The sequence below is a fragment of the Lissotriton helveticus genome, chromosome 4_1 (genome assembly GCF_964261635.1).
Source record: "Lissotriton helveticus chromosome 4_1, aLisHel1.1, whole genome shotgun sequence".
NCBI lineage: Eukaryota > Metazoa > Chordata > Amphibia > Caudata > Salamandridae > Lissotriton > Lissotriton helveticus.
The window spans coordinates 1328940135-1328964065 of NC_136063.1; positions in this window are offsets into that span (position 1 = coordinate 1328940135).

Genomic DNA, 23931 nt, shown 5'->3' on the forward strand with positions numbered 1-23931 from the left:
AATGTTAAAATTCAAAGTGAGTGAATAAGAGTGATTATGACTCTTTCACAAAAATTACGTGGGTTTGGTCGACATGTTTCAGCCCTTCGTTTGCCAATAGGTCAGTGGGGCTTTCATCAGGACCACGGTGCTCAGGTGAATAGAGACCTCTCACGTCTCTATTTGAAGTAGAAGAATTCAAAAGAACATATCTCTGTGTTGTTCTTTGCCAAGGTCAATGGGTACCTATAGAATAAAATAACAAACTAAACAAGGGAGGGGTCTTGGAAATTAAAAACTAGTAAACTGGTGTGAAATAACCAGGAACATCTTGTTAGCACAGTGGCTATCTAAATTGAAATCTTAATACTTTTAACTGACCACCCTAGTTCTCAAAAAAGGGTCAACTCTCACGACACTGACAAAATTCTATGTAGTTTAGGGCTAACTCTGAAAATTATGTGGCCCCTTTATTTAATAGATTTTCAAAACATGCTTGTATGTTAACGGTTGGGTTGAAATAAGGAGATAAATAAATTGTGGTCTGAACCCATGATTGAGTATATGACCCAATGGCGTGATCCTCTAGGCAGAAACTACCTATATTCAGTCAAAATTTCATTATACTGATCTCATTTCGAGAATACGGTGATTCTAGCAGATACAAAAAGAAGAAGAAGGGCTCATGTATAATTTTTGTGAAAGAGTCATAATCACTCTTATTCACTCACTTTGAATTTTAACATTGGCCTCCAAATATCAGAATCATTCAAATTAATTGTCTGGTATAGAGAGCTATTTTTATCAGTCATTAATTCACAACTTCACTGCACGATCTCTGATCACTACTGTACTAACAAGGGTAATACCTCCTGGTTGGAGGTCGCATAAACCACTAACCCAATGATTGTGCGATCACGTGTGAAGGACAGCGGAGAATCAAGATACACCGCTAATACATCGAAATCTTGCACATGTGTATGAGGGTTTTTTATTGGGACTAGTAAGAACCTTCCCGCATACCCCATGTTATGCAGGACAAGTGATCCTTTCTCTTTGATTAGAAGCATTATTAATATAGGAAACTGATTGGATCACGTTTGCCTACCTTCCCTCATTGATTCTGAATATTAGCAGCGCACAGCTGTGGGAAATATTGTTTGCGCATGGTAATCCGCCTTCTGCACAAGAAGGGACCTTAACATGGCAGACAACCTCGGATTGAGTTACTCAACAGCAGAAATCGAAGAAATACTCGCTCGACCTCCACTGCTTTTAGAGAGGGACCTCTCACAGACACTGGCGAATAATAAAGAATGGGACGAACTTTCAGAGCTCAAGAAGGAACAAGTAAGAACTGCAGTACACGGCATAATTATGACGGAATACCTAAGGGTGAACGCAGCACCAAAAGGCCTGTGGGTAACCAATGCCCCACGTATTTTCCTCAAAGACCTAGCGTTTCGCAAAGATTGGTCAGCAATCTCTTGGAAATGTACTAGGGATTACCTAGTACTAATTATAAAAACAGCCACTAAAATTACAGACGAACTGACCATCCATATTCAAATCATCGAGACAAAACTAAACAATATGGTCCATGTGACGGTTTACAAACAACGACTGAAAGAAATTAATAAGGAGATGAGTGAATCTCAAGAATTTCTGACACAACAGAAATTACAAAAACTGGCAAAAGAACTTAAGAAATTCTCTTTGGAGAAAATCCATCCCTATAGCCATAAAGATTTCAACCAGAATGACAACACGTCTAATGATGGTTCAATCAGTGGGTCCTGCCACTGATGGCTCTGACTGGAGTGGAGATGACTTCACAAATAATCAAAGAGGAAGGAATCGTAACAGACGAGGAAACCGTCGCGGCCGTAATTACTGGCGGGCGCCTAATTACCAAATGAATCCCCCTATGTTTCCATTTCCACCCTTTAACCCGCATTTTCAAGGTTGGGTAGACCCTTACTTTCAAGGTCCCCCACAGATGAACCACCAAATACCACAATCAATGGGAATCAACTACCAACAGGGACCACAGCCTTTTTTAGGGAGAGGCCAGAACAGTCGGGGTCCAAAACAAAGAGGGGTAACTTGGCAAGATCAAGCACGCCAACCACAAACCAGGAGTGTGACCAGAGGAAAGACAGGAACAAACACAACACCCTTGTCGTGAACCTGACGGACAGAACATTAACCAAAGACCAAGAAGAAGTTCTTAATAAGGGCCTTGGTTATGTTCCTACACCGAATCTAGATACTTTTAGGAGGAAATGTGAGGTAGCAGAATTTTGTAGAAAGCTGAAGCTGAAAGCCTTCTTTGCCAACCAAACCTCACAAACCAAACAACGGATGGAGACACATCCCTGCGGAAAAAGTCCACCTTCTGCCCTATGAATTCTCAAGTGCCGATTGAGATACTAACATTTGAAAATGCCATCATGAAAGAAATTGATGGTCTAAAAGACAATACCAGCAAACCATTTCAGAATCTATCGAGATTGGAAAGGGCAGCAATGAATGAGCTGAAAAATGATGAAAGTATTATCATCAAACAGGCTGACAAGGGGGGAGGAGTAGTTATCCTCACTAGAGATGGCTACAACCAACAATGCCTGGATCTTCTTTCGGACCAGAAATTCTAGAAAGAAATAAGTTTAGATCCTACACCCAGACTACAAAGGACAATTTCTTTGATGGTAAATGAGGCAGAGACCAATAATTGGATCTAAAAAAAGGAAGCAGAATTTCTAGAGACACCAAACCCACGAATTCCATATTTCTATTCGTTACCGAAGATACACAAACCACGCACACCACCCCCAGGTAGGCCGATTGTGTCCGGTATCGGTTCCGTGTTAGAACCCTTGTCGCAATTTGCGGATCAGTACCTAAAACCATTGGTCCAGAGAACCCCTACATATTTAAAAAACACAAGAGATCTTTTGAATCTCTTGAAAGACTTCAACTATTGTGAAGAAGAAATGATCCTAGTAGGACTCGACGTAGAGAGTCTCTACACTAGTCTGCCCCAAGAAAAGACACTGGAGACATTAGAGACTATAATTTACAACATTAACTGGGATCACAAGACACCCAGACACTTCGTCTTGAAATGCTGTAGGCTAGCCCTTACGGAGAATTTTTTCAAATATAACGACAAAATGTTCCAACAATGCCATGGAACTTCCATGGGAAGCACGTTCGCGCCGAGCGTAGCGGGATTGTATTTGAGTGTCTTCGAAGAGAATTACATCAACAATCCCACGAATCCCTACCAAGAGCAGATATTATTTTGGCGTCGATATATTGACGACGTCATTTTAATTGGGAAAGGCGATCTGCAGAGCCTGATCAATTTTCATATCTGGGTCAACACATGTGACGAGTGGCTGAAGTTCACCTACACTGCTAATAAAAGACAATTGGACTTCCTGGACATTACCATCTATGCAGAAGGACAGACACTGCACACAAAGACATACTACAAACCGACGTCCAAAAACAGCTTACTTTCTTTCCATAGCTACCATCCGAGACCACTAAGAGAGAATCTGCCTTACAGCCAGTTCCTCAGGCTGCGGAGGAACTGCAGTAAATTAACAGAATTTAAACAGCAAGCGGACGACCTCAGTAATAAACTGGAGGAAAGACACTATCCAAAGAGATTTGTCGAAAAATGCAAAAAAAGAGCTCGGAACCAACAAAGAGACTGTCTCCTTGAAACTAATCCACGAGAGCAAAATCCAGACATTACCACCTGTGTCACGACTTTTGGCCCAGCGAGTAATAGATTAAAAAAGATCGTGAATAAAAACTGGAAGATAATAACATCAGCCAACATTCAGTGGCCCAAGCCAACATTTGCGAAAAGACGTACACGCAATCTAAAAGACATACTGGTCCACACTAGACCACCTCCGAGAAAACCATTGGCAATCACGAATTCACTTTGGGACAATAGTCCCGTGACAGGTCATTATCCGTGCGGATCATGCTCAGTCTGCCACCTAACTAAAGTCACCAAAGAGATACAGCTCCTACCAAATTTCAAATGGAGACTAACACAGCACACGAATTGCAACACAAGCCATGTTGTATATATGATCAGCTGTCCTTGCAATAAACGTTACATAGGGATGACCTGCAGAAAAATAAAACAACGTCTGTGTGAACATCGGAGCAATGTAAAATGCAGGAAGATGACAACCAAAATGTCAATTCACTTTTTGGAGGCAAAACATACAATAAACGACCTACAGTGGGTCGTTCTGGAAACTCTGTCACACAAAGATCACAATGCGGAGAAAATACTATTCGAAAAGGAACAAAGATGGGTCCACAGGCTTGGCACAGATCAGAATGGATTGAACGATAATATACCCTGGGGTACTGCGTATTGATGAAAGATTACAAGTGATCACCTAAGAAGACATCTGCTTGATACAGAACCTTTGATAGACTGAATGTTTACTAGGTCTGGCTTTCAATTAATTCTCCACTTGAAATAGAACGCTTCCTTGAATACGTGGATTTATTAATATTCAAAACGCCTTATGATTCTAAATGCTATATATGCAAAACGATTAAAATATCTAAACTCGCAATAGAAAACAGACTACAGACTGGGTTATAGTCTTTTTCTTGTGTCTGCACCTCTGACACGAACTTATACTAGCCCCTGGAAACACATCGTCAGTTCCGGGTCCAGAACCGGCAGAGTCAGCACAAGCGGCATGACGGAGTGACAGAGGTAGCTGGAGAATGGCGAAAACTGTAACGTACCTCCCTGTTTCTTTGTTTGTTTGTTTGTTGTTAACTAGTGACTAAATCACTACTTGTTGTCCTAGTGCACCCCCCTGACCCGGCTGGATCCCGTTGAAGTCTATTACGACCACGTGACAAGGTTCGCCCAATTGCGAGAATGTGTATGCGAATGGAAATAGGTGAATGAACGTGTAATAATCTGTTCAAAGCAGTTCAGAAATAGCATCTGGGTAATACAAATACTGTAGGATGCTTTCCTTAATTCGTTCCAAGCAAGCTAAGATTACGCAAAAATGAAATAATGGGCCACCTAACCAAATACATGAGTCCTTCTTCTTCTTTTTGTATCTGCTAGAATCACCGTATTCTCTAAATGAGATCAGTATAATGAAATTTTGACTGAATATAGGTAGTTTCTGCCTAGAGGATCACGCCATTGGGTCATATACTCAATCATGGGTTCAGACCACAATTTATTTATCTCCTCATTTCAACCCAACCGTTAACATACGAGCATGTTTTGAAAATCTATTAAATAAAGGGGCCACATAATTTTCAGAGTTAGCCCTAAACTACATAGAATTTTGTCAGTGTCGTGAGAGTTGACCCTTTTTTGAGAACTAGGGTGGTCAGTTAAAAGTATTAAGATTTCAATTTAGATAGCCACTGTGCTAACAAGATGTTCCTGGTAATTTCACACCAGTTTACTAGTTTTTAATTTCCAAGACCCCTCCCTTGTTTAGTTTGTTATTTTATTCTATAGGTACCCATTGACCTTGGCAAAGAACAACACAGAGATATGTTCTTTTGAATTCTTCTACTTCAAATAGAGACGTGAGAGGTCTCTATTCACCTGAGCACCGTGGTCCTGATGAAAGCCCCACTGACCTATTGGCAAACGAAGGGCTGAAACATGTCGACCAAACCCACGTAATTTTTGTGAAAGAGTCATAATCACTCTTATTCACTCACTTTGAATTTTAACATTGGCCTCCAAATATCAGAATCATTAAAATTAATTGTCTGGTATAGAGAGCTATTTTTATCAGTCATTAATTCACAACTTCACTGCACGATCTCTGATCACTACTGTACTAACAAGGGTAATACCTCCTGGTTGGAGGTTGCATAAACCACTAACCCAATGATTGTGTGATCACGTGTGAGGGACAGCGGAGAATCAAGATACACCGCTAATACATCGAAATCTTGCACACGTGTATGAGGGTTTTTTATTGGGACTAGTAAGAACCTTCCCGCATACCCCATGTTATGCAGGACAAGTGATCCTTTCGCTTTGATTAGAAGCATTATTAATATAGGAAACTGATTGGATCACGTTTTCCTACCTTCCCTCATTGATTCTGCAAGTTCCCACATAGCAGCCTCATAACTCTTCAGAACCAATGCATCACCTCGACTGCACAATGCATCCTCAATGCCAGATTTCACATTGCAAGCCCAGACCTCATATTGCAGCTTCGCACTTTCTCTGAACTGATGAATCGCTGCTTTGGGCAATGCATCCTTGTAGTGGGACCTCGCAATTCTCTGTAAGCCAAGATTTAAGGTATTCTTGTTCAGTGGGCCTAGCTGGGTCCCAGTAGCTGGCCCATGTTCCTTTGAGGTCAGCCTGAATTTGTGACATTGTCCGGATCCAGCAATACCATGTATCCACTGTTGGTGCTTTGTGCTTTTCCCGCTATATTTACTGAAATCTTTAAATCTGCATTTCTCCGGTTCTACTGATTGGGTTTTTGTCGTTTTGAACTTGATTTGCTCTTTATTAAGTTTAGTTCTATTTCTCTAAACTGGTGTTTTTTTTAATCATTTTTTGTTTTTACTTTATTACTTTTTGAAGTGCTGCATAAAAAGTTTACACATTTCCTCTTTGTTCAGCCTGATTGCTCTGCTCCAAGCTACCAGAGGGTTGAGCACATGTTAATTTGCGATTTACTTGTGCCTTCACCCTGACAATGATTGGGATTTGTGCTTGAGAAGGATTTTCACCCTCCCTCAACTAGTTACCTCATTTTGTACATCTGCACCTCATTGTGTAATGTGGAATACACTGCTCAGAGCCATATCTACTAAGAATGGCCTGCTGCTGCTGTAAAACCCTCCGCTGGGGCACCAACAAGGTTAACTTGCCTATAGCATAGCCTCCGACCATGGTTCATAGGTAAGTCTGTGCTCTCTAGTGTAACATTTACACTGGAATCATACCCTTTGACTTCAAATGCCTATTCACAGACAATCTCAGAAAAATCGCACTCTTTGAATGTGCACTGTGCACTAAAGTTCATATTAAGGCATTTTTATACGTGTAGAGACCTGTTGCAAATAGACATTAGTATTTGACACAAAGTCATGTCTGGCTATCTTACTAGATTTGCCTTTGCATCAAAACCTATGGATGTTTATGCGAATCCCCCTTTCTCCAGTAAGCTGCCTTGACACACAGTATCACAAAACAGCAGAGTATTTTTTTGCACTGAGGAGAGGACATCTTGTGTTTCGCTGTATATTAAGTACCACGCACCTAATTGGGTCGCATTGCACCTGACCAAAACCTTAAAAAATCTAGGCTGAAGTGTGGAAATTCTTTTTTAAAAATGTGTCCTTCAGGAAATTATTCTCTTTGTCGTTTGAAATATCCATAGAAGGTGTTTAGATGTTGAAGTGGGGAGGGTCTGTCAGCTGGTGGCAAAGTGGTTACCATAATTTATGTCAATTTGGCAGAAATAATATTCAGGCCACCTATGTGCTGCTCTCATGGCTACTCGATTTATGTGGCAATAATGGCTAAATTATGTGTCATGGATAACTAAAATATTCGTCAGGGAAAAGCGTTTTTTGCAGCCCATTTTGCAGCAGTATTATTTCATTGTTTTGTCATTTTAACACACAATAAGAGTGATTGAAAAAGGATTCACTTCATTAGTACCAGTTAACAATTGAATACATCAATCAGCAACTAAATGATGGCCAGTTTACCTTTGCAAAGGGTGCGTTACTTCACAGTATTATTCAGTGGAGCAGGAGCAACGCTGATTTGCTTGAGGATGTTTGTTGTCTGGCGTTTGAGAGAGTGTGAGCCAATGTTAGACTGGAATGCAGCCCAGAGTAATTACCTGTGGCAAAGATTGATTGTAACATTCCACGTTTCACCTGTTTGTTTTCTTCAGTGACTTTTATGTATATTCACTTTTTGCTGTGGACTCGACAAACTCCGTATGTCCTAAAAAATGTAAGCTTATGAAATTGGCATCTATTTTCGGTAAATGGTAGATACAAGTATATGACTTTTGTAAAATTAGCATCTATGTTGATTACATTTGATTTGTTTATTTTTTTAGAATAGAAATATTGTGTAGCTCAAAAGCGATGTTCATGCCTGCTCTTCTTTCTGCCAAACCTGTTCAAGGCTTCAAGTTCCGCAGTTTACTTGAAAACTCAAACTTGTAGGTGGCATAAAAAATTATGTCAAGCTTTTCTTTAACTAATCACACCCTATTAAAAACTTAAACTTGACTCTCAGAACTTCCTAGTTTCATGTTTGCATAAAACTGTAAGCCTCAGAGCCTTGCCCAACACCTTTTTCAATTGAAAATACTCGAAAAACTGCTAAACAGATTACACCAAACAGGAATAAGCACACGATGTGAGTGAAGTTGAAGTTGAACGCCAGGTTTGCTGAAAAGCTTGTCTTCTGAAACACAAAGTCGCTATCAGTACCTTAAATAATACAAAGTTGGCCATTGAAATGAAGGTGGAGATGCATTTTCTAATCAAAAAAATACTTATTATACTTTGTTAATACCTTTGTGACAGTTTAATGAAGCTTAGAACTATCTTGGTGCATCCATCTAAGTTGTGACGTGCCTAGATTTGTGTAGATAAACCCAGTGGAACAAAGTAAGGGGGGGCCAAGGAGATTTTTTTAACAGTCAAGCTCCCATAGAAAATGTGGCTCTCTATTGCAGCAAAAACTGTTGAATGAAATGACACCCATCTGGGCCAGATAGCAGAATACCATGGCTTTGCTCAGAAAACATTTATTTGTGCCACTGGATGTAGGTTTTGAGATATTAGCATTACCGAAATGCGTTGATGGGGTCTTTAAGGATTCATTCTAGTGTCATATCGTTGGTACGCTGTGAGGAAATCATATTCGCTAGTTTAATTATTCAAAATTGATTGGTCTGTGAGAAATGATTGGTCGATTAAGTGCATGTGTCTTTTTCCAACTACTTTCAATTCACGAGTTTTGCAAAACTCACAAATTCGTAGAGATGGGAAAAAAGCTGGCGGTTAAGGAGGTGTTGTTTGGGTTGTTGGAGTACTGAAAGACTGTCCTGTATGCATGGAAAAAGCCTTGGGGCAGATTTATGTTAGTTAATGTGCGCCACAGTGCGCCACTGCTCCGCCACCCATGGTGCGCCGCATTTACAATGCGGCGCACCATGGTGCAAGGCAGTGAAGATGCGTGACGCATCTCTCAGCGTACGGGCGGCGCATTGCAGGAGTCATGTCGCAAGTGCGACATGACTCCTGCAATGCACAGGGGCCACCTCTTCAATGCATGGTGCGTCACCCTTATGCCAGCTTCCAGCAGGCGTAAGGAATTGACGTAGAAAGTGACTGAGTGAAATCTCATAGATTTCACTCAGCTACTTTTAGGAGGCGTTCCTGCGCAGGAACGCCCCCCCCCTGCGCAGGAACGCCTCCTTATGGCGCAGGGCTTTCCAACGTGACACATCTCCTAGATGCGTCACGTTGTAAATAGGGCGCATTGTTTGCGCCGCCGTTGCGTCACATTAAGTGACGCAATCGCGGCGCAAAGAGGCGCAAGGGCCTCATAAATCTGCCCCTTATGTTTTGAGAAAAGAAATGCAGCGAATTTGCAGGATTTTTCCTATTACTGAATTCCGCTGCATTTTGAATATGTAAATGCTGTTAAATTGAAGTTTCCATGCAAAAGGTTTGTTTAATTATTACATGTTTGGCGCCCTTCGACAAACCTTAATGAAATTTAGCAGACTTTTGCATTTTTAGCTTTCTTTTGCTCTGTTAAGTTTTACATAGGTAGGTCAAGGTCAGCAAGGTTATAGGGACCAGACATATTTACATAAGCGTATAACTTTGTCACTGTTGGATGAATCTGCAGGAACTTTGGGAGTGCATTCACATTTAAATGCTCACACAGTATAAATCAGCATAGTAGAAGGACCGACCAAAAGTTACTTGTAATAAAATATCTGTGCTTTTGGGCAAACCTTCTTCTCTTTAAATTGTGGAAGGGGGGTCTCACTGGAGCAACGCTTAAGAAAGAAGATTAACTTTCACCTACACCATCTGTTCTATATCAAGGGTTGTTTACCTGTTGTAAACATCTTTTCACGTTTTGATTGGAGTACCATAGATATGTATTCGTGTTAGAATGGTTGCCTGTCGAGGTGTATGGCCGCCTAAACTCGACGCTCCACTGATAATTGCATCAGCTTTACTCAATGCTTGCCTTTGCTGCTCCACAACACAGTAACTGGATTCTGAGATTAGAATATATAGCGCTTCCTACACGGTGGTTTACTCCTTGCTTCTCCAACTCTCTGTGGAGTTTTTCAAATTGCACGTGGTCAGCCTGAGTGTTGCCTGACCCCCAAAATTGCCACCATTTGGGCAGAGACTTTCATTGCATAGTGATCCACAGCGGCCCATGCGACTGGCAACTGTGTTCCATGGATTGCCCATCACAGACGCTGTCCCTCCACATGCCTGGTACTCTGAAGGGTAAGTGTTTTAAGTTTTTTACCCCTCCACTACTACGATGTACAATCTTTCAGGATTTCCTGTGAAACTACAAAGAACTATCATCATTCTATGCCTGACCTAAAGATAGAGATACGTTGATCAGTCAATAATTAACTAAATCTTGTTCACATTTTATAATCACTGCCCAGATCCCTCAGATGATCCGGTTTTCTCCAGTCTGCATACATGGTACACCAATGATCCTGAGGTGATCTCTCACACCCTACAGTGCATAAACAATGATGACCAACTATCCGCCCTTATTGCCTGCCAGCAGTGAGGGTTTTCTTTTGTCTTGGATACCTCCTAGCAGGGTCACTTCCCCAGTTAATACCACCAACCACCTGACTGTGCGATTTTGCTCCTGGTTTTCGCTGCCAGGATGGCTGACACTAAGTCACATGACCCTAAATATGCCAAAGTGGGTCACAAGGACATGAAACCTAGGCAAAAGAGATCCAAACACAACCCCCCTACTCTGGACTCACCAATCAAACCTAGACAGAAACCTGACCCTGCACTAGATCTCATCATGCAGAAACTATAAACCCTTTACTTCTTGGCCCAATCCACAAAAGTCAGCAAAGGCATAATGCAAAGCGACCTTACATGCATTAAACAAGACATGCCGCTCGTAGGCTGAGACTGTCCTTGAACGCTTGTCCCTGCGCTGGAGTGCGCTGTAACCCTGCCTGACATTGCTGGTTTTCGGGAGATCTGGAACAACGCCCGACACGAGGAGGAGAACAGGGACTCGGGACTGCGAGGTCCAGCGGGCCTTGCAACAACATCATTGGCCGCAGCTGGGGCCTTTTCCCGAGCCCGCCCACTGCCTCTTCATTACACCTCGCGGCCCCCGGTTCGCGGGTGCCGCTCGTAGGCTTAGACTGTCCTTGAACGCTTGTCCCTGCGTTGGAGTGCGCTGTAACCCTGCCTGACATTGCTGTTTTTCGGGAGATCTGGAACAACGCCCGACACGAGGAGGAGAACAGGGTCTCGGGACAGCGACGTCCAGCGGGCCTTGCAACAACATCATTGGCCACAGCTGGGGCCTCTTCCCGAGCCCGCCCACTGCCCCTTCATTACGCCTCACGGCCCCCGCTTCGCGGGAGCCGCTCGTAGGCTGAGACTGTCCTTGAACGCTTGTCCCTGCGCTGGAGTGCGCTGTAACCCTGCCTGACATTGCTGGTTTTTGGGAGATCTGGAACAACGCCCGACACGAGGAGGAGAACAGGGACTCGGGACTGCGAGGTCCAGCGGGCCTTGCAACAACATCATTGGCCGCAGCTGGGGCCTCTTCCCGAGCCCGCCCACTGCCCCTTCATTACGCCTCGCGGCCCCCGCTTCGCGGGAGCCGCTCGTAGGCTGAGACTGTCCTTGAACGCTTGTCCCTGCGCTGGAGTGCGCTGTAACCCTGCCTGACATTGCTGGTTTTTGGGAGATTTGGAACAACGCCCGACACGAGGAGGAGAACAGGGACTCGGGACTGCGAGGTCCAGCGGGCCTTGCAACAACATCATTGGCCGCAGCTGGGGCCTCTTCCCGAGCCAGCCCACTGACTACTTAAGACAAGGCCATCAACGCGCACGGGACCGCGCCGGGCGAAGCCCGGGCCAAGGGCGGGCCCGTTTGTGCCCGTTCGTGACCGGTCTTGACCGGACCGGGCCCCCCCTCTAGTATTTGGCCTATTTTAAACTCTTGTCTGCTAAACCGGTACCACATGGCTGGACGTGAAACTAGGAGCAAGACTTCGCTAGCCGGAGGTTCTACAATTGGAGGTATGGAACAATTCCTTATTAGAGCCAACTCTATCACCGACATAGAAATCACTGCCCTCGAAAAACGCATTTCCCAAGAACTATTGGCTACTAAAAGATCCTCCCTGGGAACAATCGCTAATGCTAAAACACCTGAAAGGCCCATTGTTATTGTTACCTCTGACATGGCTGGCCAAGCTACTATTCCGGAAGTTGATGAACACGCTGTACAGGACTTGGGCACTTCGGTTAATGAGATACTTCCCGAAATCGAGCTACTCTTTGATAATCATGTTTTTAACATTTCTGACCATGATGATACTGTCAATAATATTATGTCACAGGGGGTTAAAGAAGGAGCAACCTCAAAACGTAAGAGGGCTTACAATAAGAAAGCCGGAAGCAAGTCAAAATCAGCTAGTATACAACATGATATTATCCCCCCCAATTAATTTAATTCAACCCCTATCTAGCAATGATGTATTAATTGAACGTTTGGGTGCTTTATTTAAATCGATCTTATTCCCTCTAGAAGCTAAAATGGAGCAAATAGAACTCAGACTGTCAAATATAGAGAAAGTCACAGCGGCCATATTAGCTAACTCCAACATGCCCCGTAATCCGAGTACCACGCTTATTACCATTACTACCCCTGGTCCCCCATCAGGGGTCGCTACCGCCCAATTAGTTAACAAAGCCCAAAAACTAACCTGTCTCCCCAGAGGCCCTCAGGACGCTAATCCGGTAAATAATGCACCCTTTCAGCAAATACCAGGGCCTCAATCGAGTAATGTTAAAGTTAATGGGTTAACTGATGATGGTCAAATACGCTCCTCAGTGAAAGAGCTTAGAGTCCCTAGACCTCGTCTGCCAGATCTTCCACCGGAGGCGAATCGCCTTATGGTAGTTTTAGCGGGAGCCCCTACCTTAGAAGCTGGGGAAGTTGAAAGGTTCCATGCCTTAAAAAGCAAGGTTGTTAGGTGGCTCAAATGGAATAGACCATTGCCGGCCCACCTTCATAATGAAATTATAATGGTAAGAAGGGTGCCCTGGCTGGGTAAAACTGTTAAGGCCATAAACGGGGATTGCATAACGGTCAACTTTAGAGACCCTAGAACCGTTTCACATATTTGTGCGGGTTTTAATAGATCCTTTGACTCCACCATCCAGACCCTCCCGATGTCCTTCTTTTTTCCACCTAACTATCCGAACCATGGTAGAGGCAGAGATGAGTGGACCAGGGTTGAGCGAAGGGGTAGACAAAGTAGATATGAAGTAAGATCGACTATCCCGTCTAGGAATGCTCCTTTTTGTGATTTTAATCGGTTTAGTTGTTTGGATGGAGTTGACTGACTATCTCCAGCCTGTGAGTCATCTCCAACGTTACAATCCCCCATCCTCGACCCTTGTTACGGTTTAACGGTTGGAGAGGTAGAGCTAAATGAAAATCCGCTTGCAGAGTGCTTGTTAGCGGTTGTAGCCCCTACGAACCTACTTTCCCTTATTACTACTAATATTATAGAGCAGCCCCAGGATGTAGTTGAAGCGGACACCCCCATCCATCAGCCTCTTTGGTTAATCCAGAGGAGTCGTTATCAATCACGGCACTCTCTAGTGTTCTTGGGTTCACAGAGTCAGCCCCTTGTGCCCCCGGTTCCAGAATTATGAGCTGGAATATTGCCGGTTGGCGACAGAGGGTGTCGTCTCTCGGTTGGAGGGAATACATCTCCAAGTTCGACATCCTCTGCCTACAAGAGACTTGGTCTACGACAGATATTTACTTTGATGGCTTTGTGTCCTACAATTGTCAAGCGCAAGAGTCCACTATGGGTAGGGCAAAAGGTGGGCTCGTAATTTTGTTGTCTGTTAACTTTCCAGCACGTGTGAAATCCCATTCTATTGTAGGATCCCATTCACAAATACTATGGTTGGAACAAAGAGGGGGCCGTGATACTCTGTTGATTAATCACTATAATAATATGTTTGATCCCACGAGCACCTGTGTTGTAAATGAACTTGAGTCAGCTGTTAAGAACATTTGTAGGGGTCTTCATAATCCTTATGATATTGTCTGGGGAGGGGATTTTAATATTCAAACCTGTCCTTATTCATTCACAAATGTATGTGGGTTTGATGGGGCTAATGGAGAGGACCGGGCTAGTTTTATTCATACACCCTATGGCGACTCCCTTAATACCCTTTTGTTAAATTTTGACATGTTAATTATTCAACCTGCTGTGGACAAAGAGGGTAATATCGTACCGACTTTTGTTGGGAGGAACGCAGCCACCGTTATAGATCATCTGCTGATTTCGGTACATAATGCCCCACTCTGCGCCGTTCCTATCATTGTTGATTTTGTTTTCAGTGATCACAATGCCATTACTATGTCAACCTCTATCTGGGGGACTATGCCTACACCCAAGCGTAGGATTATTGATGAAATTACCCCCTGTAGGCAAAATGGTATTAGGATCAAATGGTGTGGGGATAACTCTGACAAATTGTTGAGGAAAATAGTGGGAGCTGGCTCTGAAGAGTTACTCCGCTGTCTTGATGATGATGCTGCCCCAGGTGTATTATCGCCGATTTTGAAAAACTCGGCAAAATAATTAAAAGTTCCATCACCATTACAAAGGATAAATCAAAAAGGGCATCGGTAGGTTGGTTTGATAGAGCCTGTACAAACTTATTACAAGAACTAAAAGGGGCACTGTCAAGCCACCCTAGGAACAGGGAAGCCGTTACACATCTCAGGGCAAGCTATAAAATTCAGATATCTCGTAGAAAACAGGAGCTCAGGGAGCAAGCTTGGGATAACCTGACTAAAGCGGCGGAGTTGCGTGACAGTAAGTTATTCTGGAGTACTGTTAACAGCCCATTCTTCCAAAAGGAGGAATTTCCAGTTTTAACAGCCCAGGTTAGTGAGGACAATTGGGTCCAATATTTTACAGGAATTTTTGATCCAGCCAGAGAGGACCATGATAGTTCAAGTGCTGTTATCATAGGATCTATACAACCCCTGGGGATTACACTTCTTGAAGTTGATAATGCTATCCGTAACAGCAAGGGGGGGAAGGCCCCAGGACCGGACGGAGTTCCGGTCGATCTGTATAAGACTAATACGGCGCTTTGGAGCCCCCTCCTGACCCAGGTTTTTAATGCCTCCATTAGTGATAGTACACCTTCCACATGGAGCGAATCTATAATTGTGCCGATTTATAAGAAGGGAGATAGAGGCGAGGCTAAGAACTACCGCCCTATCTCCCTTCTGGATTCTTCTTTAAAAATTATGAGCAGGGTCCTACTGTTACGACTAGAGGAATGGGCCGAAGCCAACAATATCCTTGCGGACTCCCAATTTGGTTTTTGTAAGGGTCTAGACACTATTGAGCAGTGCATTAATTTAGATCTTATCATTGGGAAATATACCAAAGCTAAGCAGGGCTCTTTATTTCTCTGCTTCGCAGACCTCTCTAGTGCCTTTGATCTGGTGGACCATACTCTCTTATGGTCCACCTTACTCGAAATGGGGGCCCCGGCTGCAATAATTCACTTTCTGGCCAGACTATACAACAAGTTGTCAGCACAAATTCGCTTTGGCCTAGCGGGGGAATGCACGAAGAAGATTAAGGTTAAATCCGGCATTAGGCAAGGTTGTGTCTTGGCCCCGTTACTTTTCTCCCTTTTTATAAACGCGATGGAATCCGACTTGAAGAAGGTCCAAGCTGATGCTCCTCAAGTCGAGGGCCAAGCTATCCCCGTACTGCTTTATGCAGACGATACTGTCTTACTTTCGAGAACTCCAATAGGTCTACAAAAATTAATGAATCACTTTTATGATTTTATTAAGGGGAGGAAATTAAAAATCAATAATTCTAAAACTTTTATTATGGCTTGCGGGAAAAAGGTGAATCAACTTAAATCATTCCAGTTTAAGGATCATAGAATTGAGGTTGTGGACAAATTCTGTTATTTAGGTATAACTTTTAGCAATAGCGGGTCATGGGCCCCAGAGATACTTAATATTAAGGCCAAGATGGGCAAGGGGTCCTCAGGAGTTTTTCGTTTTGCTTCCAAATTAGGCAGTCATCGCATTCCTGATATGTTAAATGTTTACCGGCACAGATGTGCTTTGGTCGCTCTCTACGGTTCGGGAGTGTGGGGACATTGGAATCAAGGGGAATTGCAAGTAGTTGAAAATACTTTCCTTAAGAGACTCCTTTGCCTCCCCTCCTCGGCATCTACTGAATTGATTCATAAAGAGGTTGGGCTGGAATACCTAACAGACATAACAGGATTGAGACCCCTTATGGTCTGGAGGTCAATCTGGGCAAAGGACGAAACAAGATTTACCAGGCGAATAATACAAGATTGTCTTCGCTTGGACAAAGTCCAGAAAATCCCCTGGTTGAAATATGTTTTAACATCTTATAAGGAAATGTTTGATTTGGATGTTTTTAGTGACCCCGCATGTGCTATCAATATACCCAAACAGGAGGTCAAAAGTGTTTGTTTGGGGAATACATCTAAAATGCGTCAAGACAAATGTAGTCATATAACAACTCATGTATTTTATCAATCCAATAATGAGGAAGGTTATGGCATGCCTAAGTATTTAAAAGTAATTACCAAACAGACACATCAGTATGTTCTTGCAAGGCTGGGATTAGGCATTGTTCATAACCTTGTGGCATTCCCGCGGATGAAATACTATACGTCAACCCCATGCCCGTGCGATGGAACCACCAAACAGAGCACAATGCACTTTATGCTAATTTGTCCCCTGAATTTGCACCTTCGTATTTGTTATCTCAAACCTCTTTTTAAGAAATATTCTGTGTTTACAGTTGCAAATGCCCTGAGATTCTTATTTGCACTTGATACCCCGGATATCTGTTTTTTTACTGCAACCTTTATTTTAAAATCAGTGTCCATTAGAAAAAGCATGGATTTCTAATTTTGCCTTTTGTATAATCAACTGCTGCTATGTCCATGGTATTCCTTTCAACCGAATTGTTTTAAATCTTGTAATATACTGTAACTCTCTTTTAACAATTTTAATCTGACTGTTTTGTTATATTCTGTGTGCTTTTATGATTGTTTATTGAATAATCGAATAAAGCTTATGAATGAATGAAGACATCCAACTCCTGGGTGGAAATATGTCAGAAGCTGAGTCATGGATAAACATTCTCGCGGACCACAAACATAACCCGTCCACTGCTCTAATGGTTACCACACTAAGGATTACTCAACTAGAAAAGAGCATCACTGACCTGGAAAAATGCAACAGGTTAGGAGACATCCATATCTTTGGTCTTACTGAAGGCACCGAAGATCAAGCAACATTCTACTCTGTCTTTTTGCAAAAACGGATATCACTAGTTCTGTATCTTAATGTTGACAAAGAGTTTGAAATAACCTGCACTCATAGAGATCCTACACATAAAGTTAGGACGTCTCGTACCCCGGGTGTTTATATTCAGACCCCTTTGTTACTTATATATATGGGGCAGATCATCTCACACATGAAGAAAGTGCAAAAAATAGCATGGCAAGTTGCCTCTATCTCAATACAACTCTAAAGACGGTAAGGAAAAGGAAGGTTTTCTTGTTCTTGTCTTATCTACTTACATCCACCCTACATTACACCATTTTAGCCAATGATGATCTTGCCATTTGCCTGAAGTTCTAGTCTTAACTGCTCCCAACTACCTGATGAATTCACAACTACAATTTATGGGGCATACTGATGATTCCTACTACTTTCACCTCATTTGAATTAGTCCCAATAGGTGCCCATCCCTCCCTCATGATCAAGGAGATAATGTTACAGTGTTGCATTGTTGTCTCCTGCTATCATTTGGTCCAACATTTACTTATGTGTTATTTCCCAAACATTACACTTACCAAGAACCTCTTCTCTAATCTGCAAGCTTTAAACCAATACCTCCAGATCAATCTAGCTATTCTGCAACTCTGTGTACCTTTTCCACACTTATCTACAAGGATACTTTTATTATTAATTGATGCTGTGCTTGAAATCAGGGTAAATATTGTAACATCCCCTCATTTCTTTCACAACATTCAATATTAGCCCTTACTTTTTGCTAATGTCAGGGCTCGCCATATCCTCAGGAGCAGTATTCATAAGAGGTCCACCTTCCGGCAGCTTCGACTCTGGTTTGATTACACAAAGGATCAGAGTGGCCAGACGAGGGGAAGGGAATTAGGGAGGGTTCTGTGGGGAGGGAGATCTGGAACAGAGCTATGTACATCATTAGTACTGACACAATATATACCTGGTATATACTAGTACATTATGTTATCTGTGAAGAACCATTACCTGTAAGGAAAGAGGTGTTGAGTTATATTCTTGCCACTGCTGTGATTGTTCAAACATCACAGGAAACTCTCTGAGTTCTTAGGCCTTTAGATATCTTAATGACTTTGATGAGAATTAAATACTACGACTCTAGTTATTCATAAGCTTACATGGTTTTAGTGTATTTGGTTATCATATGCTGTCCTTAGAACAATAGATTCAGGCCATAAATCTCAGATTGCCACTGACACAACATTTCAGTTTACTTGAGCCTATCTAAATCATCACAATTAGGATTCACGACAGTAGAGTCATGGCACAAATGCTTTGTCTCTGGTTATAACTTTGGAAGTGGCCTAGCCCCTATGTGGCTGCTAGGACTCCAACATGCAACAACGAAATTCAGTACAAATCATGAAAACATTTTTAATTCATGTTATTCAGTAATTCAATCAATGAAACAAATTTACATCCTTCACTGTTATAATGTTTCAACTCATATTACATAAACAATCAAATGATTGATACAATACATAAAATTCTTAATGAACCCAATGCATTTCGGGACTTTTCTGTCCCTTCGTCAGGGGTTTCTGCCAGAAGAAAAGAAAAAAGGAAACAATTTTATACGATGCCAAGATCTTTTTTCAGCTGCACAATGTTAAAGCACTAATAAACAGTTTTCAAAACTGGATGAGTAACCAGCTTGATTCCTTACATTTTTTTGTACTTAAAAACATCAAAACTGCAGTTACCCTTTTGTAGGAAAGTTTATCAACACTCTTTATGAGCCAACCATGGAAATCGTACACCCCTTTCAAATAATGGAAATCTCTGTGTCTCAATGTGAATGTCCACTTCCTAAATGCCTCACCTCTATGTCAATACTCAAGCGCGTCTACCGCGAAATGCCATGCGTCTGGAGAATGAAAATCTAGGCAAAAGAAATTAACAAATGAAGAAACTCTGTTGGCATGCGCGCTTTTTTGATACTCAGAACAACAGTTGCCCTTTGAATCATGAGCTTACCTATTCCGAATCATCAACTCCACGTATAGGCAACCTAAAAATTAATGTGATGTGTATTAATAATCAACCACACACCTTCTCGATGAAGTTCAACAATCGGTAGTGACTTGTTAAAGAAAAGGGAGTCTCACCTGCGCTTTAAATGAGCCGACTTGTCTTTGACACAGCTCGGTTAAATCCCGATGTCACCTCACTGCAAGAAATAGCACAACCGGTTGTGGCCTTTTTTATCAAAACTTCCGATCCCGATTTACTGGGATGCTAAAAAAACGCTTACCGGAAAAAACGCCAGCTCGAACCGATATCATCAACCGCTCAACACGAGTGAGAATTCCCTTCTACGTAGTCCGACCTCTCTATAAGCCCGATACGTCACATAGTCATGAAAACTAAAAAAGGACCACTGTAGTAGTTTATTTCCCGATAATAGAATGTTGAAAGCAACTTTATTGTAAATAAATTACGGACAACACTGGCTCCACAGCACTACGATTGAGCTCAATGACGCAATAAAAAGACCAAATTTTAACAACAGACGGTACCAACGTAAAAGCGCTGACTGACTAAATTTCAAAACAAACTTTGAAAACTGCTATTGTGTGAAATGGTTCTGCAAGCTATTCACTATCTATTTAGTGAGATTTTCTCTCCCTTCATGCTCTCTGTTGTGCGTAGCTCAAACAGATGTGACGAGTGAGGCTCATGGGGCTTTCTCAATTAAGTATTTCAGGGTCATTTCTAAAATATATCATCAATTACAGAAGAATATACATATGACATTATGATACATTATATTTGATATTAATCTTTTTGACCAATTTCTAACAATTTCCCATTATAAAAAAGCTTTCTAAATAATTGATGTATGACTAGTTGTGATAATGATTGACTCGTGTGTCATGAATGTGTAAAACTTGCGTGATTGGTCACAAGTGAAGCTCAGGCTTGGTTTTTCTTTGTGATTTCCTATAAGAAGCACACCATTTCCAGTTTATCATTGAGCCTGAAGGGCATCAAAGTTTGTAATTTCTTAATCAAAAAGACTTACCTTTGGAGGAGGATTTTCGAATTATCTATCCCTGGTCTCCGTGGTACCTGTTCGATAATTTGAAATTTCAATTGCGCTATTGAATGGCGTTGTTCTGTCCAGTGCATTGCCGAGGGTGACGCTGTATTTTTGTTTCGAATTCTGCTTTTAAGCTCAGATAATCTAGTTTTCATCTTTCTCTCCGTCTTGCCCACGTATAAAAGACTACAGGGACATTTAATCATGTATACGAGTTTTTCTGAGTTACAGTTCGTGGTGTGTCGTAATTGTATGCTTACTCCAGTTCTGGGATGAGAAAGAACATTTCCCGTGATTACATTATTGCAATTTTTGCCATTCCAGCATTTTGTTGTCCCCTTAGGGATATCTTCACGTACACTTTCAGGTGATCGAGTTTGCTTGGTTAAAAGTTCTTTCAAATTCTGTGCCCGTGTGTAAGCAAACAATGGTGTGTCTTTAAATAATGTTCCAAAGCCGCTTTCTGACTCCAATAGATCCCATCTTTTGGTGATGATCCGTTTGATGTCCCTTGATGCTGATGAAAATTTCGAGATGAAAAACATTCTCTTGCTGGACTTTTTGAGTTTTTTATCTAAGAGTTGAGCTCTTGGCATTGCATTTACTTTAGTCAATTGATTTTCAAGTAATGCTTGAGGATAACCTCTTTGGATATTCCTCAATTTTTGTTCCTCCAGTGTGTCCTGGCACACTGACTGTTCCGATGAAATTCGTCTGATTCTCAAAAATTGTGATACAGGTAAATTTTGGATGAGATTCATTGTTTCTGAAAACTGTCGTATAATAAGGCATTGTTTTTGTCAGTTGGTTTCTTAAATACCCGGGTACTTATTTTTCCTTCTCTTAATTCAATCATTATATCAAGGAAAGATAACACATGTTTATCAATGTTACATGTGAATTGAATTGGCGGATCAACCAAGTTCAAGGTCTGGATATTGCTTAACAACGAGGTCTCTGAATTCTTCCAAATCAGAAAAATATCATCGATATATCTTCTGAAAAATACCAAACCCTCTTGCCATGTCTGATCAGTCAGGATGAAATCATTTTCAAATTTCGCCATGAATATGTTGGCGTACACAGGAGCTCCTGGAAAACCCATAGAGGTTCCATTCAGTTGAATATAATGTTGATCTTGCCACATGAAATAGCTATTCTGCAAACAGAAGTTGAATGATGAAACATTTAAGTGATTCTGGCCTGTCCTCCTGTAACAGAGCCCGTTCTGCTGCTTCAAGCCCAGAGGCGTGTGGAATTGACGTATAAAGTGCAACAACGTCTATAGTGCACAAGATCCAATTCTCAGATGAAACAATTTCAATGTTTGATAAACTCCTCAAGAAGTCTGATGTGTCCTCAATATAAGTAGACCATTGCTGGACAAAAGGTTGTAAATGGCTATCAATATACCGTCCTGGATTTTCAAAAAGAGATTCACAACCAGATACGATTGGTCTAAAGGTGGGGTCTTCCAAATTTTTGTGTATTTTGGGCAAAAAATTAAATATTGGCCTCCTTGGACATGTTTGTAATAAATAGCGTTTGGTATTTGTTTCAATCCAGTTGAGTTTTTCTGCTTGATCCAATAATTCCCCCAACATGTTCGATATATCTGTAGTGGGATCTTTCTCCAGTCTCCCATAGATTCTTTGGTCCGTGACATGCTCTGTCCCTTTGTTAATATAAAATATTACCAACCCACCTCCTTTGTCTGCCTTTTGGAATGTGATAGTTAGATTTTTTGCCAATGTCTGTAGTTCACTGTATTCTGCTCGGCTCAAATTCTTAAGATGTGTTTTGTATTGCACTTTATTCAGATCTGCTTTCACGAGAGTTTCAAAAGTGTCTAAGGTTTTATGCGAAACTGGAGCTATGAACGTGCTTTTTGGCTTGAATTTTGAAGAAAGATCATCATTGGAATCAGTTTAGACGAAGAACTCTCATAAATTTGAAAAAAGACACTTCTGTTTCAAGTTCTGTTGTATGATAAGTACTCCCAAATGAAGTCCCTTTATTTATTAAGTAAATTCTCTTTGAATGTCATTAATTGTTGGTGTGAAATGTTGATTATGAGATTTTCACTTGGCTTCTCAGACCTTTTTTGCTCTTTTTTTTTCTTTTTCCTTTTCCTCTTCTTGTCTTTTTTCTGTCTGTTTGGAGGTAATTGGCTCTGGCGGTCAGCTTTGTGCCGCTCCCTTCTCTAAAAAAGAACTGCTTGATACAGGTCCGGAAGCCGTTGCTTCACTGTTTTTACCAGTAGTTTTGTCACTCAAAAGATGACTTGCCGGTGGTCTAGAGGTGTCTGTATCACGATCGGAAACAACACTTTCCTCTGAAGAAGTTGGCTGTGCTTTTTTGCTGCTGTATCGCCGTTGTGCATAAACCTCCGCCCACGTATAAGCTTCATTTAACTTATAATTGATTGTATCTCTCTTGAACTTTCGTAACTTGGTCTCTTGTAGTTCTTTTCCATATTTATCCAAACGTATATTTAACTCTTCTAAAAAGTTTCCCCAAGGTTCTTCTTCCATGCGTGTAGATAAATCAGTTTTTGTGTTGTGAATTTCTCCCTCCAAATCCCGTATTGTTTTAGAAAGTTCCTCAATCAAGAATAAAAACAAATCCAATGAGCATTTATTAAGAATGCAATACCATTTCTCCATAAATTGTTGGTTATTGTTGAGCCTAAACAGCATTAGCCGAATAGCAAGCCTGAGGCCACGTGGGATCCTTTTCACACGATGATATTGAATTAAAGTTGAAGCTTCTCCGGTGATGCAGTGGTGTCTGCTGCGATGGCGACACTCTTCTCCGGTGATGTGGCGACAACGGCTGCGGCTGGGACAAACTTCTTTGTCTTGAGTCACACTTCCAGCACCCATTGATATGCAGTCTCTCAGAAGGCCCAGCTCAACATCAGGGACTTCAATTCCAAGAAAGGGAAGGCAGGGAAGCTGGTTGGTGAAGTCTGTTGTCCCTGAGACTTCAGCAGGAGGCAAGCTCTATCTCAAGCACTTGGGCATCCTTTACAAGTTCATTTGAAAGTAGCACAAAGTCCTTTCTCCTTTCTTTGGCAGCCAGGCAACCACTGCAGGCCAATCCCCCAAACAGCACTCGGCTTAGGGATAGTCTTCTCCTCAGTTTCTCTGGTTCCTCTCCTCAGCAAAGGTTCTTCT